At 48.6% G+C, this 20,144-nt stretch overlaps 1 long non-coding RNA gene across 1 annotated transcript; it reads left to right on the top strand.

The window, feature by feature from the left end:
• The first annotated feature begins 2,346 nt into the window (after positions 1-2,346).
• LOC119109065 (uncharacterized) lies at positions 2,347-7,301 on the top strand. The gene is made up of 3 exons (XR_005095384.1): positions 2,347-2,451; positions 4,137-4,207; positions 6,956-7,301. It is a non-coding gene; the product is annotated as an uncharacterized LOC119109065 (long non-coding RNA).
• Positions 7,302-20,144: the final 12,843 nt, after the last annotated feature.

Below are 20,144 nucleotides of genomic sequence, written 5' to 3'. Positions count from 1 at the left end.
ACACACACACACACACACACACACACTACTATACGCTACTATACACACACACTACACACAATCCTTTTGGGTCAGGAATGTGACAAATCGATCGTTTGCCAAGCACACTATGCAGGAATTTTGGGGGGACTTACCTGACATGACATGAAAGTTATTCCGACACATGGAGATACTTTCCTTTTGATCCTCGACCTGGTTACCAACGAGGATGCAGGGGGTCCGTCAATATTGATTGCATTTCCTCAATGCCCACTGGTTTGGGCTCTCTCCCGTCTACTGGGTTTTGTCCGTCCCGATAGCTTAACTGCTTCGAGCACCTAACCTTCGATCCACTCGCTCGGCTCGGGTGGGTTTGAGGAAGTTTAAGAGCTTGCTATTTGCCGCCGACGGATATAGCCTGGGGCCGATAGCAGCAGCTGCGCTAAGAGTCGAGTGACGTCAGAGAGCAGAACGGACCATGACGGGCATTTGGGCACGGTAAGCTTTCGCCGCACAATTCTGCCGGTGACCCGGAATTTCACGGTCGGATGGTGGGTCAGGGCTTACACGACACACCACAAGGCTGCTTGCCGTGGGCACAAATCCAAGGAATTCGCCCAATCAAGAGCTTTGGGCTAAAACTTAAAGGAAAAAGGAACTTAACTCACCAAAAACAGTAGCAAGAAGAAACAAAGCCGGAAAAGCTTGCCGTTTTCGTGTCTTTATGTTCTAGTCTCCAAAGAGTTTCGTGTGTCTCTTATGTGCACCTTTCCTGTTCCTGCTTGGTTCCAATGTGCTGTTACTGCTAATCATTTGACGTTCATTGCCAGTTCAAGCTTCGTCATAAGACAAAAAACTGGGATCAAGCACCGAGAGTAGAATACCAGAAAACTGGTTCAATCACCGAGAGTAAAAGGCCACCGATCTGATCAGAGATTTTTCGGCGTGGAGGCTCCAAATATAGGCTCCATTCCCTCCAAAGCTGTTGGCTCAGCACGGCGGGGGCTCTGGCAGCCAGCCGTCTGGGGGCATGATCACGCGACCTGCGCGGCTGCGTCCGGCATGTGCCGGTGTGACTGGGCTTCCGTGACCTCACTCCCGTGACTGGGCCTGGCTGGCACCATTCTCCGGTATATCAGAGCGATCCGAGCGGGGCCGGGAGCTGCTGCGTTGTCCGCGGGCCGAGCCACCGAGCACAAGGGACGGCCCTCCGCGGACGTGGTCTGCCAGCAGCACTCGCAGGCCGGGCGGCTGAGCACAAGGGACGGTCTTCCGCGGACGTGGTCTGCCAGCAGCACCCACAGGCCGGGCGGCTGAGCACAAGGGACGGCCTTCCGCGGGCGTGGTCTGCCAGCAGCACCCGCAGGCCTAGCAGGGCCTGCCTTCGGATCCAAGACCTTGCCGGCAGGGGCGTTCACATAAAGTTACGCTACTTTTGCAGAGTGTTATGAGACGGGTGTTAACTTTCGTTTGCAGTGACATGGGCCCCCAGGGGTGAAGACGATCCAGCCTAGTCACCCGCTCATGCGTCGCAGACAGCCAGATAAACAAGGATTGCTAGACCATGCATATGTATCTGATAAGCTTTCCACCTCAGTGATGCGATACAATAAAGCATGGCACCATTGACGTATGTTTTGCCCTGTGAGTGGTAATCATGTCAAAGGGAAAGCCATTAAGCGCTAGATGAAGCCCGTGTGTGTGTGTGTGTGTGTGTGTGTGTGTGTGTGTGTGTGTGTGTGTGTGTGTGTGTGTGTGTGTGTGTGTGTGTGTGTGTGTGTGTGTGTGTGTGTGTGTGTGTGTGTGTGTGTGTGTGTGTGTGTGTGTGTGTGTGTGTGTGTGTGTGTGTGTGTGTGTGTGTGTGTGTGTGTGTGTGTGTGTGTGTGTGTGTGTGTGCTCTTGTGTGCCGTGAAAACAGAGGACCAAATCCGGTTACACACCCAACAACCCGTCACTGCCGAGGTCCGGTATTCACTACCGAGGTCCAAATGCCGGACCTCGGTTTTCAGAGGCCTTAAATGAGATATTTAGTCTTGTTTGAACATGTTTATTCGATTTTCAGCTGGTCCTCGAAAAACGCAATTATGCGCATTTTTACTTCCGGTTGTGTAAAGTGTGTTATCTTGGACGAACTGCGCGCGTGTGTAAGTTTTTCAGGTGGCAAGGTCACGTGGAAGAGAATAGAGATGAATAAGCAAATGCAAAATCACGCTGCTCCATGATGTGGTCTCATCACTTGTAAGTTGTTTGCGTTTGGTATAAGCATCTAAATCACATTGAATCACGTTGAAACTGGTGATGAAAGATATTAATGTAAATTGTGTTAAGTCACATGGGATACGTAGCTCTATCGCCGCCATTGCGCGTTCTTGGAACGAGCGCGACGGTGACGTTGCGGTGTGCGGCCTTTCGGACGAGAAGACTGGGCTTACGTTGGATGCAAGTTATTGTCGTCCGGCAAGGTTTTAAAAAGTGAGTAGTAAATATTCGAAAGGGATTGGTGAACCCTGTTTACCGACAACTGTAGCTAATGGAGGACTGATCTGCCTTGACTGATTAGAGAATGGTGTGCTGATAAGGATAGTTGCTGAAGTGGCAAACATTGTGTTAGCTTTTGAAGGTGGTTGAAGAGATTGACTTCAGCAATATTATGCTATTGTCTGGGTAGGTTTATCACGCTAGACCAGACGTTTGTAAGGGGGATGCTTGCAGTTTTTCTCATGCATTTGCAGTGGGTGTTGTATTACATTTAAAAAATGTTGCCGTTAGGTACTTACAGACATGTTCCCCAACCCCCTAGAACAACACGTTTTTAGAGGCTTTGGGCACCAATTTAGCCTTGAAGGGGAAATCATTACAAACATAAGGTTTTCCATACATCGGAACCTTAGTGTGTGGTAGATACCAGAGCATAAAAGGGTGTGTGCCACATTTGTATGGGTTTCAATTGAAATTAGCCATCTTGAAGATCATTCAGTATGTTACACAGTCCTGCCATTCTTAAGCACCCTTCTAATTTTGTAAACCTTTCTAGTTTCTGATCTGCACACCTGCAAAGGTGCGAATATTATTTCGTGGTGACTATTTCAAGGTCACCCAGGCACCCACAACGCGTAATGTCTTCAAATGCTGCCATTTAATTGGCCATGGGGCGATTAAGGCAAGCCATCATATGACCGTTGCGTCGTTCATATCCGGCTTTGTGAATACATTTTCAGACGTAACGGCCGTCGGTTGGCTCAAATCAATGTTGTACAAGATTACGTAAGTTGTTCAGTGCATTAGCATTAGCAGAGGAGCATTTTTCACATAGCTAAGACAATATTAATAGCCTTATTCCTCGAAGAAAAACCGGGAGAATAAAGATATAGTTGAATTGATATTTCGGCAACATGCCTATATCGAAAAAGTAGCAGAAATAAATTCAAAATTGCCTGCTGGTGGCCCTACCCGATTTTTCAGCTTTTTTGGAAATAGAAAGCCAGTTTTTACAGGACACCAACTCTTAGAGGATTAAACAAAAAGTTATCGCTAGCCGTTACCACGATACGGTGCTTATCTAATAATTAGAATAGGCGACAATACGTGTACATGCAAACTAATTCAAGCAAGTAGGCGTCATGCATTACGCTTCGTTCAAACATACAAACGAGTTGAGGTTAACAGGTATCACAGTCGCGCATCAATTATACATGCAAGCGATTTCAACTGAACAGACATCGCATATCACGCGTCGGGCTTCACTTCACATGTTAACTATTTTAAGCTAGCACACATCGCATATAAAGGCACATATCATGTTCGGAAAATCGGCCAGGATGAGCTTTGTATGTTAAAATTTGGTCGCTGATTTTTTGCAAGAATAGATTAAATTTTTCCCTACCTGGGTGGCCCTCTGCTCTGTAGACGACTTTGGACTCTAAAAGGGGCATAGGGTCCATACCTCCCTCGATTTCAGCCTGAGCATGTTTTGCCAAAAAATGGTCACTGAAAGGGGTATTCCCTGTTTTGTTTGGGTCTATGTCGGGAAGTCCATACGTCCCTCACGTTTAAGATACAATGAACACCTCCGGGGCGCTAAAAACAAAAAAAATACTTACTTAGTCCTTAGTTAATCTCCACCCACTGAATAATTTTTGGCATTGTTGCTGTTTCAGGTGATGTTATAGCCACTGGACATTGAAGCGATTGAAGACCAGAAAGCCTTAGTGCGACCGGCTTGATTCAGGTCAGTTGGTGTCAGGAAAGTCAAATTATTTAGGAAATGACTACTCTGAAGAGGGTGTGAATCATTTGTGACATGTAGAATTTGTTGTCATCAGCTCTAATCTAGCATTTCATGCATGCTTTTCTTTCTCTATCTACCCCATCACATTGTCCAACACTGCCAACACCACTGCTTCGTCCGACCCCCACAAATATGCCACTACACTGCCTGGCTCCACCATCCCTATCAGTGCCTTAACCAGTAGGATGTCATTACAGTGCGTGACACCATGCACCCCACCACAATGTCTGGGTCTACCCATCCCACCATGGTGTCTGACCCCTCCAGCTCCATGCGAGTGTCGGCTCCATGCAGCTGACCCCATTGCCCTGCCAGTTTCACCAGTGTCTGATCCTGCCAACACCACCAATGTCTGCCTCCCCCCTACCATTGTGTGACCATAACAGCTCCTGCATGGTGCGTGACCTCAGTGTAACGCCATTTTGGTATCTCATTCCACCATCCTCATCGCTGGTCTACGCAAGCACGTGTCGACTGTACCAGCCCCACTTTATTCTGCAACCAACGCCACCACCACCTGCACCAACACCACTAACATATCGCGGCCTGCAATTATGTAGGTACACCCGCATCCGCGTTATTGAATGGTCTTGTCAACATTTAGTGCTCCTTCTCTGTGGCACCACCGGTGCATGGCGTCATTCTTTAATGAAACATGCAAAAACATTTTTGTTCTCAGGTGGCTTATATGTATACCATTGGGAGAGTTAAAGAAGTTTAGTCCTCTAAAAGAAGTCCTCCGGAAAGTTTACTGCAACAAAGGTAACTCAGGCTATATTTGGGATGCTTAAGGACTTACGCGCAACAGCATTTTCATATGCTATTTGCAATATGGAGCATGATATTCTTCGGGAAGGACAGGTTTTGGGGCGTTCGGGTCAAGAGTTCGAGCTCATGGGTCCTCGAGAATATTTACCACGGGCACGGCTACCCGAAGAAAAATGAGAAGCATTGGCGATGGTGGAAATAGGCCTCGCAAGCAGTTTCCCTGCCAAATTCGAACAGGTGGGGTGCAGAAGTTGCTTTAAAAAGTTTTTAGTCACTGGCAGTCTCGGTCTTTTCATTGTATGTGAAATGTGTATGGCTTAGGGTGTTTGCTGCAACATAGTTTCTTTAATTATTTCCTATGAATGGGACGATTGAACCAAGCCTTGGATCATTACTATATGTTGTTTTACGCATTTGACGACGGGATCAATGATATATATATATATATATATATATATATAATATACATCACCAACGCCGGTTTGTTTGCGCGGAAATCACCGACGCTTTCATGAGCGTGGGGTCCGGCCGCTCACTGAACATAGCTTGTGGTAGCGGGTTTGGCTGCCACATCCGGCTCCGGGCCATAACGGTGTTGCCAAAAACCCATCGAGGGGACACTAAGCATGGTTCTGGTCTGCGCACTCCGGGCAGACCAAAATGCCTGCGAAGAGACCTCGTCTGCGGGGGCTAGACAGACGAGTGTCTCGCAATGGCGTGGAGAAGCCCATCCGCAGCAAGGAGGGGTGTCGGTCTTCCAGCGTGTCACGTTGTCAAAAACAGTTACGGCGTTGGTGTGCATTGGGGCTGCCTCCCATCTGTTTCGCGGCCAGCATCACGGTGTGACGTCGGATAGTTTCAAATGCGATGGTCAGGTCAGCGGTTTGGTTGTCTGGTCTTTTTGTAATTTTTGTTGATGCATTCACATATAGCGTGCAATCACACTCACAATACGCACTCGATCCAAAATCATAAATCAAATATATCATAATGTTTGCATCATGGCGCACACTACCTTCATCCTGCACTACCCGCGATATGGCAGTGATCAGAAAACTGTCCACTCTTACCAACCAGCCAGTAGACATACACTTGGGCTAGGGGGGCGTACTCGCCCGGGGGCTGGGATGACGGTCTGTGGGCCATCCGCCGCCTGTCTGTCGTAGTTTCGTCATTTCTTATTGATGCATTGTTTGAGCTTAGAGGCAATAAGCTTTTTACCACAACTCGTTTCGGTTATGCCTCGCTGTCTTACGACTGTTAACCGTATGGCGTGCATGAACAGCATGGCATTGACAGGGCGTAGTAAGCCTAGGACATCAGGGCATGGACTCGCAATTGCCGCACTGCGGTCAGCGATGATACTGGAACTGTTGCTCTTCTCTAAATCGATTCCCATCGCAGCTGTGCGTGCGTGGCTACAGGAATGAAGACAGGCACGCCATAGTTTGCCAACGGGCGCGCGTACCATGCATGAGGGCCGTCCGAATCACGGTAGCTGCTGATCGCGTTGACGATGAATGTTGGCGACTCTGCTGTTGTTGGCCTAATTTCAGGTTAAGTTCGGCTGCGTGGCTAGAGCTTAGTACGATTTATTGTTGTCCCCCTCTCTCCGCCCCCATCGCCGCCCCATCACTTCCTTCTTCTTGACGGCAGTGCATGTGCTCTAACAAGATGGGTAATATGTACGCGGACGGGAGGCATGTGGCCTCCGATATTCGTTCACGGATTTGCTGTGAACTGGAAAGCTATCTTTCGGGACACGACTATTGCACAGCTATTTTAATTCCACCACCCGTGAGCCATCAGCGTGGTGCATGCCCACGCTTCTGAACACAAGCATAACTTTCTTTCACGTGGGGGTCACAATCCTGTTCTGAACTGAAATTTCTCATATCTCACCCGTTTTCGGCTTTCCAGATTACTCCCCGAGAGCGACACTCGTTAAGGATGCGAGTATTTGAAGTTCCGCTTTCAAGCATTGGACGGCCTGCAAATTACCATTGGAGCCAAACTGTATGCATTTTCTAGATGATCTTAAATACGGAGCGGTATTCTAAAGATGTAGTTGTGCAGTGTGTAGTTCGTAGATTACGAAACAACGGAGCGAGAATACAGTTGGCGTTCCGTTTTGGGTCAGTTATTTTGTTTTCCTTTTTCCATGTTTTAAAGTCGCTGTGCTTTATGCTCAGGATCGAAGCAAAATGTACAGGAGTAGGCTGCGATGTGATGCGTGTTGTATAAAACCAATAAACCAAAAATGGCATCTCTGTCTGCAAAGGGAAAAATCTGGACGAAGTCGACTACCTCAACAGCGCACCAATGGCAGAAGAGGACGGTCCGGAGGACATGGGTTAAGACGATTGTGTGGTGGAGGTCGCAAATGTCCTACCTGGACAAAAAGCCAAGAGGGGAAGGGAGACTTGTTTTCGTAGGAGACATCTTCACATCGAGAGACTAACAATGACGCTCAGGAAAAAAACACCACTGGCAAAAAAGACGTATTGCCTGGTGCAATGGGGAAAAGGCAGCTCTGATGAGGCAGCTTGGCATGTTTGTTAGCCACATGGAGGTTTCTGGCCAAGCTGCATGCTTACGTGCCCTGTCAGCAGAAAATGCTCTGTCCTAGCGCTCATGGAGAGATGTTAAATCCATGTCCATAACGTGATTGTTAGAGCACGTCGTAAGGCGAAATGAGTCTCAGTGACTTACACATTAGATGTCGACTTCGTTCACGTTTGGATGATGCTCGCTAGTAAATTTCGCAACGACAAAAACGATCTCCTTGTTGTTGCTCCCGTTTATAGTAGCAATCTGTGTAGGTGGAGCTGATGAACGGTGAAAAAGCAGTGCTCACCAAGGGCAGTGTGGCGAGATTTGCAATTCTGGGCGGAAGATGACACCTAAGCACGGAAATAGACCCACCCCATTGGTAAAAACGCGTTATACCTGAATGTCAGTTTGGAAGCAAATTAGGTGTGTCATTCTCCTGTCGCATCTTTCCAATACAGGATTCAATGCAAATGCTTCTTTCTCTACGTCATTTTTGAGATCCGTTGGCAAATCTGACACCACTACACTTAACCAAAGCACACTTGTTACATTGGGAAGTGGTGGGCCACAGGGGCCTTTGACTAGTTTTTGAAGACTGGAATGGGCGCGTGGGCGTCGAGCACGAAATCTCGCATCAGCCAAACAGCCGACATGTTTATGAGGCAGCTCGTTTGGCTTCAGTGACTGACTGCAATGACTGTAACGACTGACTCATTGATTTTAGTGTTGCACGGTCCTCCTTCCTCGGTCAGCAGCAGATTGCTACATCCCGCCGCACCATGGATTCCACTTGTATGAAGAAAGTGCATATGCGTAATTGACACGTATATAAAAACCCAACACATACGCAAGCCGTGGGAAAGGCACATTTAACAGGTAGCATGAGCACGTGACTCACAGTTACACCAACAGCGAACCATTCACCCACACTCAGTCGCATAAGAGGCCATCATTAAGTAGACCGCTGCATTGACGCCGGCACAAGCCGTATCCCAAAAACGGGCCACAAACTGTGCACCCCACCAATGGAGGCCGCCGCGCACTCGCGCCGCCAGTCACATCCACAGCATCAGAGGCTGTGTGCTGTCGCCCTGAGACAACGGGGTTCGCGAGCAGGGTCGAGCAACATGGGGCTTTGTATACTGACTGGAACACCGACAGTGTAGAAGAGACTGTTGGAGTCACCTGCAAATGAGATGAACGGCGGCTGCCCACCGAAGTACCTGAAACTGCAGTAGCTCGGTCAGCAGATAAACAGTTCCAGCAGCACCTCGAGTCAATTTTTCCACCGCTGTCTGGAGCGTCGCCTCCGTTGCCCGCTCCTCAGCCCCGGCCGCCCTCTGCTGCAACCGCTGCAACAGCAGAAGCTTCGGGAAAATCGCCGTCGAGTAGTGTGCCGCCGACCGGGTCAGTGATGATGCTTTAGCACTGTTAGCACTATTAGTGCTAAAGGGTCATGGAAACCCGAAAGGCGTTGGTTGCCCTTTCTCCTACTCTAATCGGGCCGTTGGGGACGGAAAACATTTAGTGTCCCGGGTGTCCAGCCGTCGGGGCAAACACTCATCGGGTAGTTTAATGAACTGCAGTCATTTGTTATTCGGTCCGAGGCGATTCCACAGCATGGAGCCAATGTCGTATGGAGGTCGATGGAGCCAAAATCCGTTGGCGATATCAACCGGCCTGGGGAGGGCTTTTTCATGAAGAGTGTTCAGCAGGTATTAACATGGCGTATGCTGCTATTTATCCGACTTGATTTAGACTTCAACGGGACGACAGGAAAGTGCACCATGATAAAATAGAGTAAAACGATTGTTATATTATAGATGAATGATTTAAGCAGCAGAAAGCCTACGATCCGCCGTTATTTGCCTATATCTGAACGCAAACCAACAGCCTGACGCGCAAGCAGGAGCGCAGGGAGGGAAGGCCACAGGGGGCACGTTCCCCCTGCCTAAGGTTTCAGGGGACCCGAAGGGCCTCGGGATTTACGATTAATGGCCTGATTTGAGGGCCCAAAGGCCAGAAAGGTCGGCTGGAAGACTATTCAGAGCCCCGGCCGGCACAATGGGGCACTCCAATGCCAGCGATATTTTTGTTTGGGGGGGGCTTTCACTATTGGGGAGCCCTTTATCAACCTTGTGCGTGCCCCTGGCCCGTTGCCAAGGCTCTGGCTGCGCGCTTGTGCACAAGGTAGCATATTGATATCTGGCCGTGTTTGGTTTGTCGCCGTCGTCTTTCAAAGGTGGCCGCGACACTGGTTTATGAGATGGTCGTTGCCTCGCTGATTAATTAACATGTTGGTTTCAAGCGATACATTTGTCGACAAATATCCAAAACAGACTGTTCGACATCGTCTCTCACCGGTAAAGGGGCCCTCAGTTTCCCAGCAACCCCCAAGGAGTCCTTCTGAATGATGTTCGAGGCCCCCGACCTGAGAGCCTTTGTCCCTTTGTCCTTAATTTCCAAGTGCAACTCCCGGTCCTCAATACACAGCTGAATATGACAGAAAAGTCACACACGGTCCTCTGTTATCACTATGTCCTCGGTATTTTCAATTGCCAGTGTAAGCTAAAGATGGCAGCTTTACCCCTCGAACGACCCATCCTGTTCTTAAACAGCCAAATGGCTGCATGGCCTTCCAATTTGGCTGCGATGCCGCCATTCGTTCGGGTGGTTCTCGGTAGTGACGGCTGAGTCAGGTGTCCCGTAAAGCACGGCACACAAGTATGTGTGTGTGTATGTGTGTATGATATGTATGTTTAGGAAGGTTATTCATTCAAACAAGCTTTTCCCGCAACATTCCTACGGTACTTCAATCTCAGCTCTAACGTGAGAGGCGTTACGTCTCCGACTGTGATAAAGGTGAAGGGTGGGGGCCGGAGCCCGGCTCAGATCTGGACAGCCACCCGTGCCGTAGGTGTATGGGCGTAGGAACAGGGGGGGGGGGCAGAGGGGCCATGGGCCCCCCACTTTTCAAGGTGTGGGGTAGCAGAGCTAACTGGCCCCCACTTTTCAGATTAAAGTTGCATTTGGCTTGCTTTTGCACTATATTAAACATGCCTGCCGATTTAGCTAGTTCACCCGTCATCTCCTTCAACATGCGTCATATTTTTCATTTGCTCGTTGGCCATCGCATAGTGTTACACTGCACCGCCTGGAGACTGCAACGCCGGGCGCCAAGGCTGTTTTTGCCGTGACTTGCCAGCACGCGCGTTCAACACCATATTACATAGTTCTCTTATCAGTAATCAGCTCCGACTGGATCTTGAGCATTTTAAGACGAATGTGGGTTAACCATGCCAATACATATTAGGAACCCCATTTCATCTACAATCTACAGTCAGGGAGAACTCAATATCTCTGAAGAACACAGAGAAAAAACACGGAACTGAAGTTTATGTTACAACAATCGGACTACCTGTGGTGATCAGGGATGTTGTTGCGTCAATGAGCGTTCCTGTGCTGATCCAGGGCTAACTGCGCGGGTCAGAAGGCCTCCCGTGTCAGGGATGGGAACAATGTGATATGATATATCCTTTTAATGGCCCCGGATCGACCGGGAGATTCCGCCCCGTGCCACCAGAATGATGGCCAGAAGACACTTCGCGATGGGGCGGAATGACTCTTCAGCCCTTGACCGGAAACGGTGATGTACCCCTGGTGTTCTACTCAAGAGACCCCTTGCCCAGAAGGGAATAAGGGGTTTCATTATTGTTGAGTAGAGTGGGGCTCTCATTATTGTTGAATAGCGCTGGTCGAAATGAATTTTTGAAAAAAAAAACAGCAAGGTCATGCCATATTTGCCTGGGAACGTTCATGTATGAGAATGCGTTATTGGGACAAAGTACATCAAAAGGCTTGAACACGCCCGCCCGCAACCTCAAGAGCGAGGACAAGGATGGTCTGGGATGCAACTTCCGTAAAACCGAAAAGTTTCTGCCACTGCAAATGCCACCAGACGGCGGGCGCCGTGTTAATCTGCCTTCTGGACAGATCAATAGCTGCAAAAACACGAAAAATAGGCACTTTACCTTCACTGTTCCACTTGAACCATCAGATTTCAGCCTCACTTCGCGGTGCTTTAAGGGCCAATCCGTTATTTTCATCAGCCTAGAAATTGCACACATGAAACATGCGCTCAGACTGCCTTCTAAATACAAAATCTGATGTCATGAAGCGTCCAAGGATGCTCTGTCAGAAGCGTCGTCATTTTCGTCCATCCGTTGGCCACAACCTAATATCATCTGCTGGGCCGACGCTGCGCGGCCTACAGAGACTGCAACGCACGTGGTCGAGGCTTGCGTTTCTAAAATTTTCGAGTGCGCACGCTGAAAATTACGTCACATACCTTGTCTTACTAGTTAATGTAAGCGTTTCAAGGCAATTATTTCAGAAACATCATCATTTTTGTCCCGTGCGGGCCACAGCAAAATATTAGCTGCTGGGCTAACGCCCCGCGCACTATATAGACTGCAACGTCTGGTGTCGAGTTTTTTTACTACGATTTGCGAGCGCGGATGCTAGAGAACACGCGACATAAATTGTGTCACGAATCAATTCTGACTGAATGGGTAAACATTTTCAGACAAACATGGCTTGGCCATGTTGATACACATTGTCGACAACTCGATCTGCAATCAAATTTTACCTTCAGATTCGGATCAAACGCATGGATCTGCAACCTACCTTCGCAATGTCCTCAATGTCTGTAGAACCCAGATAAAAAATTGGCAAAGCTTCTGAATTTTATCAGTTTAGAAAGAATCAACCAACCATTGTAAATCAAGAGCGCCTTTGATTTCTTCCATGCAGTGGTTCATCGTCTGATTTCTGCAGTTTATTGACCTCAAAATGCAAACAAAATTGAGCTCACGTTATCTCCTGGTTTCTGTTTTGGTTACAGGGTAAAAACAACAATAAAACGAAGAAAAACTTGTCACTTGTTTACAGTTAAGCTATATCCGGGGATTTTTTTTGGGGGGGGGGGTGGTAACACCATAAGTTGGTCTTTTGTCAACCTTGTGTTCCCCCTTGGCAAGGCTCTGGCTGCGCCCCTGCCCACACACAAAAGCGAACCAAGTTGTATACGTTGCATGATGGGCAATGAAATGTCCGTTGGGCCAATTCGTACCTAAGGCAGACTGCTCCCCGGAGGCTATTTTTCCTGCGATAGTGTGGTGTGAGGGAAGATAATTGGAAAAAGACACTGTTGCAGGTGTCCGACACGTGTTTCATAAAGCATGTGGTAGAAACGCTGGTCCAAACGTATGCAACAAAGCAGCCATACGATCAACTCGCAGTCAGTCATGCGGAGACATCCGGGCCAGAGCAGTGGCCACCGACGGCGGACAGGAGCAGGGCCCATGTAAGAAACATATGACAGATGGGCCTTATTTTGTGGCTTAATTCGTAAAAGAGAATCTCCAGTTTATGGCTTTTATCACATGGTTTCCAGCAGTTTCAAGCTCCCGAATTTGTTTCCGCCTAAAATGTCGCGACAAGTCTTATCTCTTGAAAAGCAGCCAGCGAAATGAAGGCGCATGAAAAATCTGTCGCACTGTGAGCCATCGATTCACTTCCAAAATTCTCACCAGCCTGTCTCCTGGCCGTATTTTGGCATCAACACTCTGGAGGCAGATGCCTCCTTAATGACCCAAAATACCTACCCGATCGTGGAATTTCGCCCTCCCAGGAAATGCAATGTTAAAATGGAAGAATAATCTAGGGAAGCTGGAAAGCCTTTTTTGCCCAAAGACAGATGAATGGAATAGGCAAGATTGTGCACCAGTGATAAACAGCTCTAGATGCATATCTAGCATAGCAGCCATGGCATTCAAATAAAGAGTGATAACAACCTCCATCGCTACCCCGCCCCCCTCCCCCCGGTCATCGGGCTCGCTTTCTAGAAAAAGTTCCTGAAGTGCACCCTGAGCTTGGCCACCCACTTTTTGAAACGTTCCTACGCCTATGGTTGGGTGATTGGTACTGTAAATCAGTTTGTGGGGAATGTAAAAATCTGAACTCAAACCAAGCTCACTTTGACAAAGTTGTCACGAGTAAGAACAGCTTTCAGAAACTAGTATTCTGTATTTTAACTAGCCTTGAAAAGATTGATGAATCTTGTTCGAAAGGCAATTGATTGTGTCAAGGGCGGTTGTTTGTTTCTCAAAAATCACTCGAAAACAGAATGCACTTTTACCATGGTGTTAACATTAATGTAACAACACATCTTCCAAAACTTTGCTTTGAGAGTTTCAGACCTCCTGTGCTTCCTGTGCTTCTGCTTCGAACGAGTTGTGCGAAAATTGCTGAATGCCAGTTCCCAGATACCTACCCCTGAAGCCACCTCGGAGGCTTAGTGGTTTTTGACGCAGTTGGCTGTCACGCGTGCAAAGATAGACAGCAGACATTTGGTTCGAACCACACATCGATGAAATTTCCTCGAACAGCTCCTGTCCAAGCGATGATAGCAACGAGGGATCCGAAGCCGCCGGGAGTCCGCCTCCGAGCGTGCGATCCGCCTCTCCGCCTGCGTCGGATGCCCAAGGAACTTATTGCTATAGGTGGCGCCACCGCTCCCTCGCGTGGCGTTGCCACAGCGACGGCCAGGACACTTTTCCGGGTGACTCGCGCGGATATATTATACTAGATGAGCTTGCTGTCGGACTGCCCATAAATTGGCTTAACCATGGTAACTTCTAAACTTTTAGCTTCAGTAAAGTTCTTGCACTATGACCCCAACAAAGAACATTTGTGGTTACTAAATAACGGTGGGAAAGGCCGTCAATGCAAATATTCTACGCATACATGCATTGCGCTGCGTATGGGCGTGAGGGGGAGCAGCTCGATGGAACGTTAACGAAGCGTAAGTAGGTAAGAGGAGTGTTTAAAGACCGCAACGTTACGCTCAGGTGTCAAATCCATTTAAGTTAGAACAGGGTTGTAGTTTGCTCAATTGTGGAGAGGGGGCTTTATCTCATCCCGCCCAATTTGGATTCAAAGAGGGCCGAATTCGGGGAGAAAGCCGTTTTCTGGCAAATTTTGGGAACATGATCCATATATTTCACCGTTCAGCGCCCCTCCTGCTGTTCATTTTGCGGTAGACTACCCCAATGTGCTGAAGGCGTTTTGCAATATTTGAAAATCCGAATCCTCGCCCTGATAGGGGTGGGAGCGATCTGAAGTCATAAGGTTTTCTGAGGATATCTCTTCAGCATGTCGTGCAAGCACGCCAAAATGTTTGGGGGTCCATAGGGTATTCATTGCACGTATTTTAACACCAAAAACGTGTCCTTAGCCCTAATAGTTTCGGGGCAGCGGGGATTATTAAGGAGCATTGTTGCACGGTGATCTACGGCTGACGCGGGCACACAAAGATAACCGACGATCCTGAAGACTGCGCGCGTTGGCCGACACTGTTGCATCAAAAGGGAGTGTTCCGCACTTTTATGTGGTTTTGAACTAAATTAGCCATTTTGAAGACAGTTCGGTGCTGTAAACAACCAGCCCTTCTTAAGGCCTAGCCCTTCCAGTTTTTGGGCAATACGACCGCAAAAATGGGGAAAGGTATATCGAGCGGAATATTTCAGTTATCTTGGAATTCATGACGTCACAATAACGCCATTCGAATCATGCCATTCCATAAGCCATGCGGCGATCACGGCTAAGAAAAATACAATTGTCGAGGCATTCATATCTGGCGTTCATGAACGCGATTTCCAGATATACCAGCCGTCAATTAGCTCTCAATCAATGATTTGCAAGGTTCGATGACCTAATCAAATCATTACGCATTGCGGAGCGTATTTATTAAACAGAGTATTGCGCTGTCTAGAGCAGTTTTTCCACTTAAAAGAGTACACCAATAATCACAAGTGAGACTGTTTTATCATATCTGATGCTTGCTATTATATCTTCAAATGTGAGCCATCCTCTCTGAATCAGTCATGTATCATAACTCATGCTCAAAATACACAAGCCGACATACCATTGCATTCAAAGCTAAACAAAGAACACGCCTCTTTAGGTTTCATGTCGCTGCGAGGCAAGGTTTCTTACGTCTGAGCATGCGAAACTGGCAAAGTTGGATTTTAATGAAAATGTGATATTTAGCCTGGCATAATGGGGTGAGGTATTGAACTAGCAACATATGATTACCAGTAGCAACATTACGAATGTCAACATTTCGTTGTGGTCAATCTACTCGTGTTTTTATCTAAGCTCTATCTTCCTTAGTTTGGGAACGGCGGGGGGTCGCATCCTTCCGTCCCCGCTATGAAAAAACGTCGAATCAGGGCGAGGGGTAAAGCCGACATCATTGGTATACTCACAAGCAGCAGCAGCACGCCCGTCTTCGTCGCATTTCCAGCTCAATAAACCCTTTTTTAAACATTGCGCCTAACATAGCGTAAAAGTGGATGGAGGGTACCGGGGCCATCTATTCTGCTGATGGACGACAGCCCGTTTAGTGGCAAAGTTCCCGATGCTCGGGGGCCACATTTATGATATGTGTGCTTGCATTGCGCTGGAGACGACGTAGCTCAACATGCAGTGCAATATTTATGCAATGTTTGCAATGTGTGCAACATTTGTGTGACATTTGCAATATAATATTTAACAATTATGCCTACAACATAAAGCCGACTTGTCTCATGTCATCATACATTACCTCGATGCATGGTGAAAGACCGAAGCTGCTGGGAGGCAGCGCTTCCGATCAAATCAGAGTTATGCTGCTGTGCTTCGGGCATTTTGTACCTCTCTTGTAGTACCAACAAATGTGCTGTGAAACCTCCGAGCTGTCAGGCGGTTTTTCGTCACTGGCGCATCTGGTGGTTACATGCCTCAGCTGAGAGGCGTGGGACCTGCTGGCGATGAGGTTCACAACCTTTTGCACATTGCCCGCGGAGTTTTCATGCGGGGGTCATATCGTCATCCGATGATTGTTCTCAGCTGTGGTCGAAATAGCCGGAGCCAGCGCATTGAACCTTGACTTTCCCTAAAGATCGATTTGATGTACCCTGCTGAAATTGGTGCTCCTCCCACCTTGGACAAGCAGGTATCAGGCAGAACAACAGCAGCAGTAGCAAGCAGTTGGCAGTTCACTTGTGTTCCTATAGCTGTTTCATGTCTACCCTAAGTTACGAATATTTCGGAAGCGTCTATCACGTGAGCGCGGGCAATCAGGCGTCAGGAATGTCTGACTGTAGCCACTCTGGCTCTTAGAGAAGGCAGGAAAATGTTCACCGACACTACTAGAACCATATTTGGTCTCGTTTGGCTTAAGATGATGGGGACCACCGCCAGAGCCAACGCAGGATGGCGTGCGATATAGTCGTAGAGATGCACATAGATGGTTTGTTGACTTCAGTTTGCGATTTCTCGGCACATGTGATGTGAAGCAATGGTAATGCTCTTGGCTGTGTCAGCGAGTTCAGTGATATCAACACCGCCGCATGACACGCAGTGCAATCATGAGCTTCTTGGGTCAGCCACGCCTATCACACTGAGGACTTTTCAAGAGCACTGTTTGAGACCATTTACAAAGCTTGAAACCGCCCCGTTTTGACAATATAACCCAAGTCTGCTTGATAACGTTGTTTAAACCAGTAATATCTGGTATAACGAAGGCTCCTTCTTATCATCAAGTCTAAACTTATAATACGATGCGCGCGCGCGCGCTCGCACACACACACACACACACACACACACACACACACACACACACACACACACACACACACACACACACACACACACACACACACACACACACACACACCCACACCCACACACACACCCACACCCACACACCCACACCCACACACCCACATACACACACACACACACACACACACACACACACACACACACCACACCCACACCCACACCCACACCCACACATACACACACACACACACACACACACACACACACACACACACACACACACACACACACACACACACACACACACACACACACACACTACTATACACTACTATACACACACTACACACAATCCTTTTGGGTCAGGAATGTGACAAATCGATCGTTTGCCAAGCACACTATGCAGGAATTTTGGGGGGACTTACCTGACATGACATGAAAGTTATTCCGACACATGGAGATACATTCCTTTTGATCCTCGACCTGGTTACCAACGAGGATGCAGGGGGTCCGTCAATATTGATTGCATTTCCTCAATGCCCACTGGTTTGGTCTCTCTCCCGTCTACTGGGTTTTGTCCGTCCCGATAGCTTAACTGCTTCGAGCACCTAACCTTCGATCCACTCGCTCGGCTCGGGTGGGTTTGAGGAAGTTTAAGAGCTTGCTATTTGCCGCCGACGGATATAGCCTGGGGCCGATAGCAGCAGCTGCGCTAAGAGTCGAGTGACGTCAGAGAGCAGAACGGACCATGACGGGCATTTGGGCACGGTAAGCTTTCGCCGCACAATTCTGCCGGTGACCCGGAATTTCACGGTCGGATGGTGGGTCAGGGCTTACACGACACACCACAAGGCTGCTTGCCGTGGGCACAAATCCAAGGAATTCGCCCAATCAAGAGCTTTGGGCTAAAACGTAAAGGAAAAAGGAACTTAACTCACCAAAAACAGTAGCAAGAAGAAACAAAGCCGGAAAAGCTTGCCGTTTTCGTGTCTTTATGTTCTAGTCTCCAAAGAGTTTCGTGTGTCTCTTATGTGCACCTTTCCTGTTCCTGCTTGGTTCCAATGTGCTGTTACTGCTAATCATTTGACGTTCATTGCCAGTTCAAGCTTCGTCATAAGACAGAAAACTGGCATCAAGCACCGAGAGCAGAATACCAGAAAACTGGTTCAATCACCGAGAGTAAAAAGCCACCGATCTGATCAGAGATTTTTCGGCGTGGAGACACCAAATATAGGCTCCATTCCCTCCAAAGCTGTTGGCTCAGCACGGCGGGGGCTCTGGCAGCCAGCCGTCTGGGGGCATGATCACGTGACCTCCGCGGCTGCGTCCGGCATGTGCCGGTGTGACTGGGCTTCCGTGACCTCACTCCCGTGACTGGGCCTGGCTGGCACCATGCTCCGGTATATCAGAGCGATCCGGACGGGGCCGGGAGCCGCTGCGTTGTCCGCGGGCCGAGCCACCGAGTACAACGGACGGCCCTCCGCGGACGTGGTCTGCCAGCAGCAGTCGCAGGCCGGGCGGCTGAGCACAAGGGACGGCCCTCCGCGGACGTGGGCTGCCAGCAGCACCCACAGGCCTAGCAGGGCCTGCTGTCGGATCCAAGACCTTGCCGCCAGGGGCATTCACATAACGTTGCGCTACTTTTGCAGCGTTTTATGAGACAGGTGTTAACTTTCGTTTGCAGTGACATGAGCCCCCAGGGGTGAAGACGATCCAGCCTAGTCACCCGCTCATGCGTCGCAGACAGCCAGATAAACAAGGATTGCTAGACCATGCATATGTATCTGATAAGCTTTCCACCTCAGTGATGCGATACAATAAAGCATGGCACCATTGACATATGTTTTGCCCTGTGAGTGGTAATCATGTCAAAGGGAAAGCCATTAAGCGCTAGATAAAGTCCGTGTGTGTGTGTGTGTGTGTGTGTGTGTGTGTGTGTGTGTGTGTGTGTGTGTGTGTGTGTGTGTGTGTGTGTGTGTGTGTGTGTGTGTGTGTGTGTGTGTGTGTGTGTGTGTGTGTGTGTGTGTGTGTGTGTGTGTGTGTGTGTGTGTGTGTGTGTGTGTGTGTGTGTGTGTGTGTGTGTGTGTGTGTGTGTGTGTGTGTGTGTGTGTGTGTGTGTGTGTGTGTGTGTGTGTGTGTGTGTGTGTGTGTGTGTGTGTGTGTGTGTGTGTGTGTGTGTGTATGTGTGTATGATATGTATGTTTACGAAGGTTATTCATTCAAACAAGCTTTTCCCGCAACATTCCTACGGTACTTCAATCTCAGCTCTAACGTGAGAGGCGTTACGTCTCCGACTGTGATAAAGGTGAAGGGTGGGGGTCGGAGCCCGGCTCAGATCTGGACAGCCACCCGTGCCGTAGGTGCATGGGCGTAGGAACAGGGGGGGGGGGGGGGGCAGAGGAGCCGTGGGCCCGCCACTTTTCAAGGTGTGGGGTAGCAGAGATAACTGGCCCCCACTTTTCAGATTAAAGTTGCATTTGGCTTGCTTTTGCACTATATTAAACATGCCTGCCGATTTAGCTAGTTCACCCGTCATCTCCTTCAACATGCGTCATATTTTTCATTTGCTCGTTGGCCATCGCACAGTGTTACACTGCACCGCCTGGAGACTGCAACGCCGGGCGCCAAGGCTGTTTTTGCCGTGACTTGCCAGCACGCGCGTTCAACACCATATTACGTAGTTCTCTTATCAGTAATCAGCTCCGACTGGATCTTGAGCATTTTAAGACGAATGTGGGTTAACCATGCCAATACATATTAGGAACCCCATTTCATCTACAATCTACAGTCAGGGAGAACTCAATATCTCTGAAGAACACAGAGAAAAAACACGGAACTGAAGTTTATGTGACAACAATCGGACTACCTGTGGTGATCAGGGATGTTG

This window comes from Pollicipes pollicipes, unplaced genomic scaffold (assembly GCF_011947565.3).
Source record: "Pollicipes pollicipes isolate AB1234 unplaced genomic scaffold, Ppol_2.1 Scaffold_7231;HRSCAF=8579_pilon_pilon_pilon, whole genome shotgun sequence".
Taxonomy (NCBI): Eukaryota; Metazoa; Arthropoda; class Thecostraca; order Pollicipedomorpha; family Pollicipedidae; genus Pollicipes; species Pollicipes pollicipes.
Note: the sequence above shows the minus strand (reverse complement) of the source record. Positions and strands in the feature narration are given on the sequence as shown.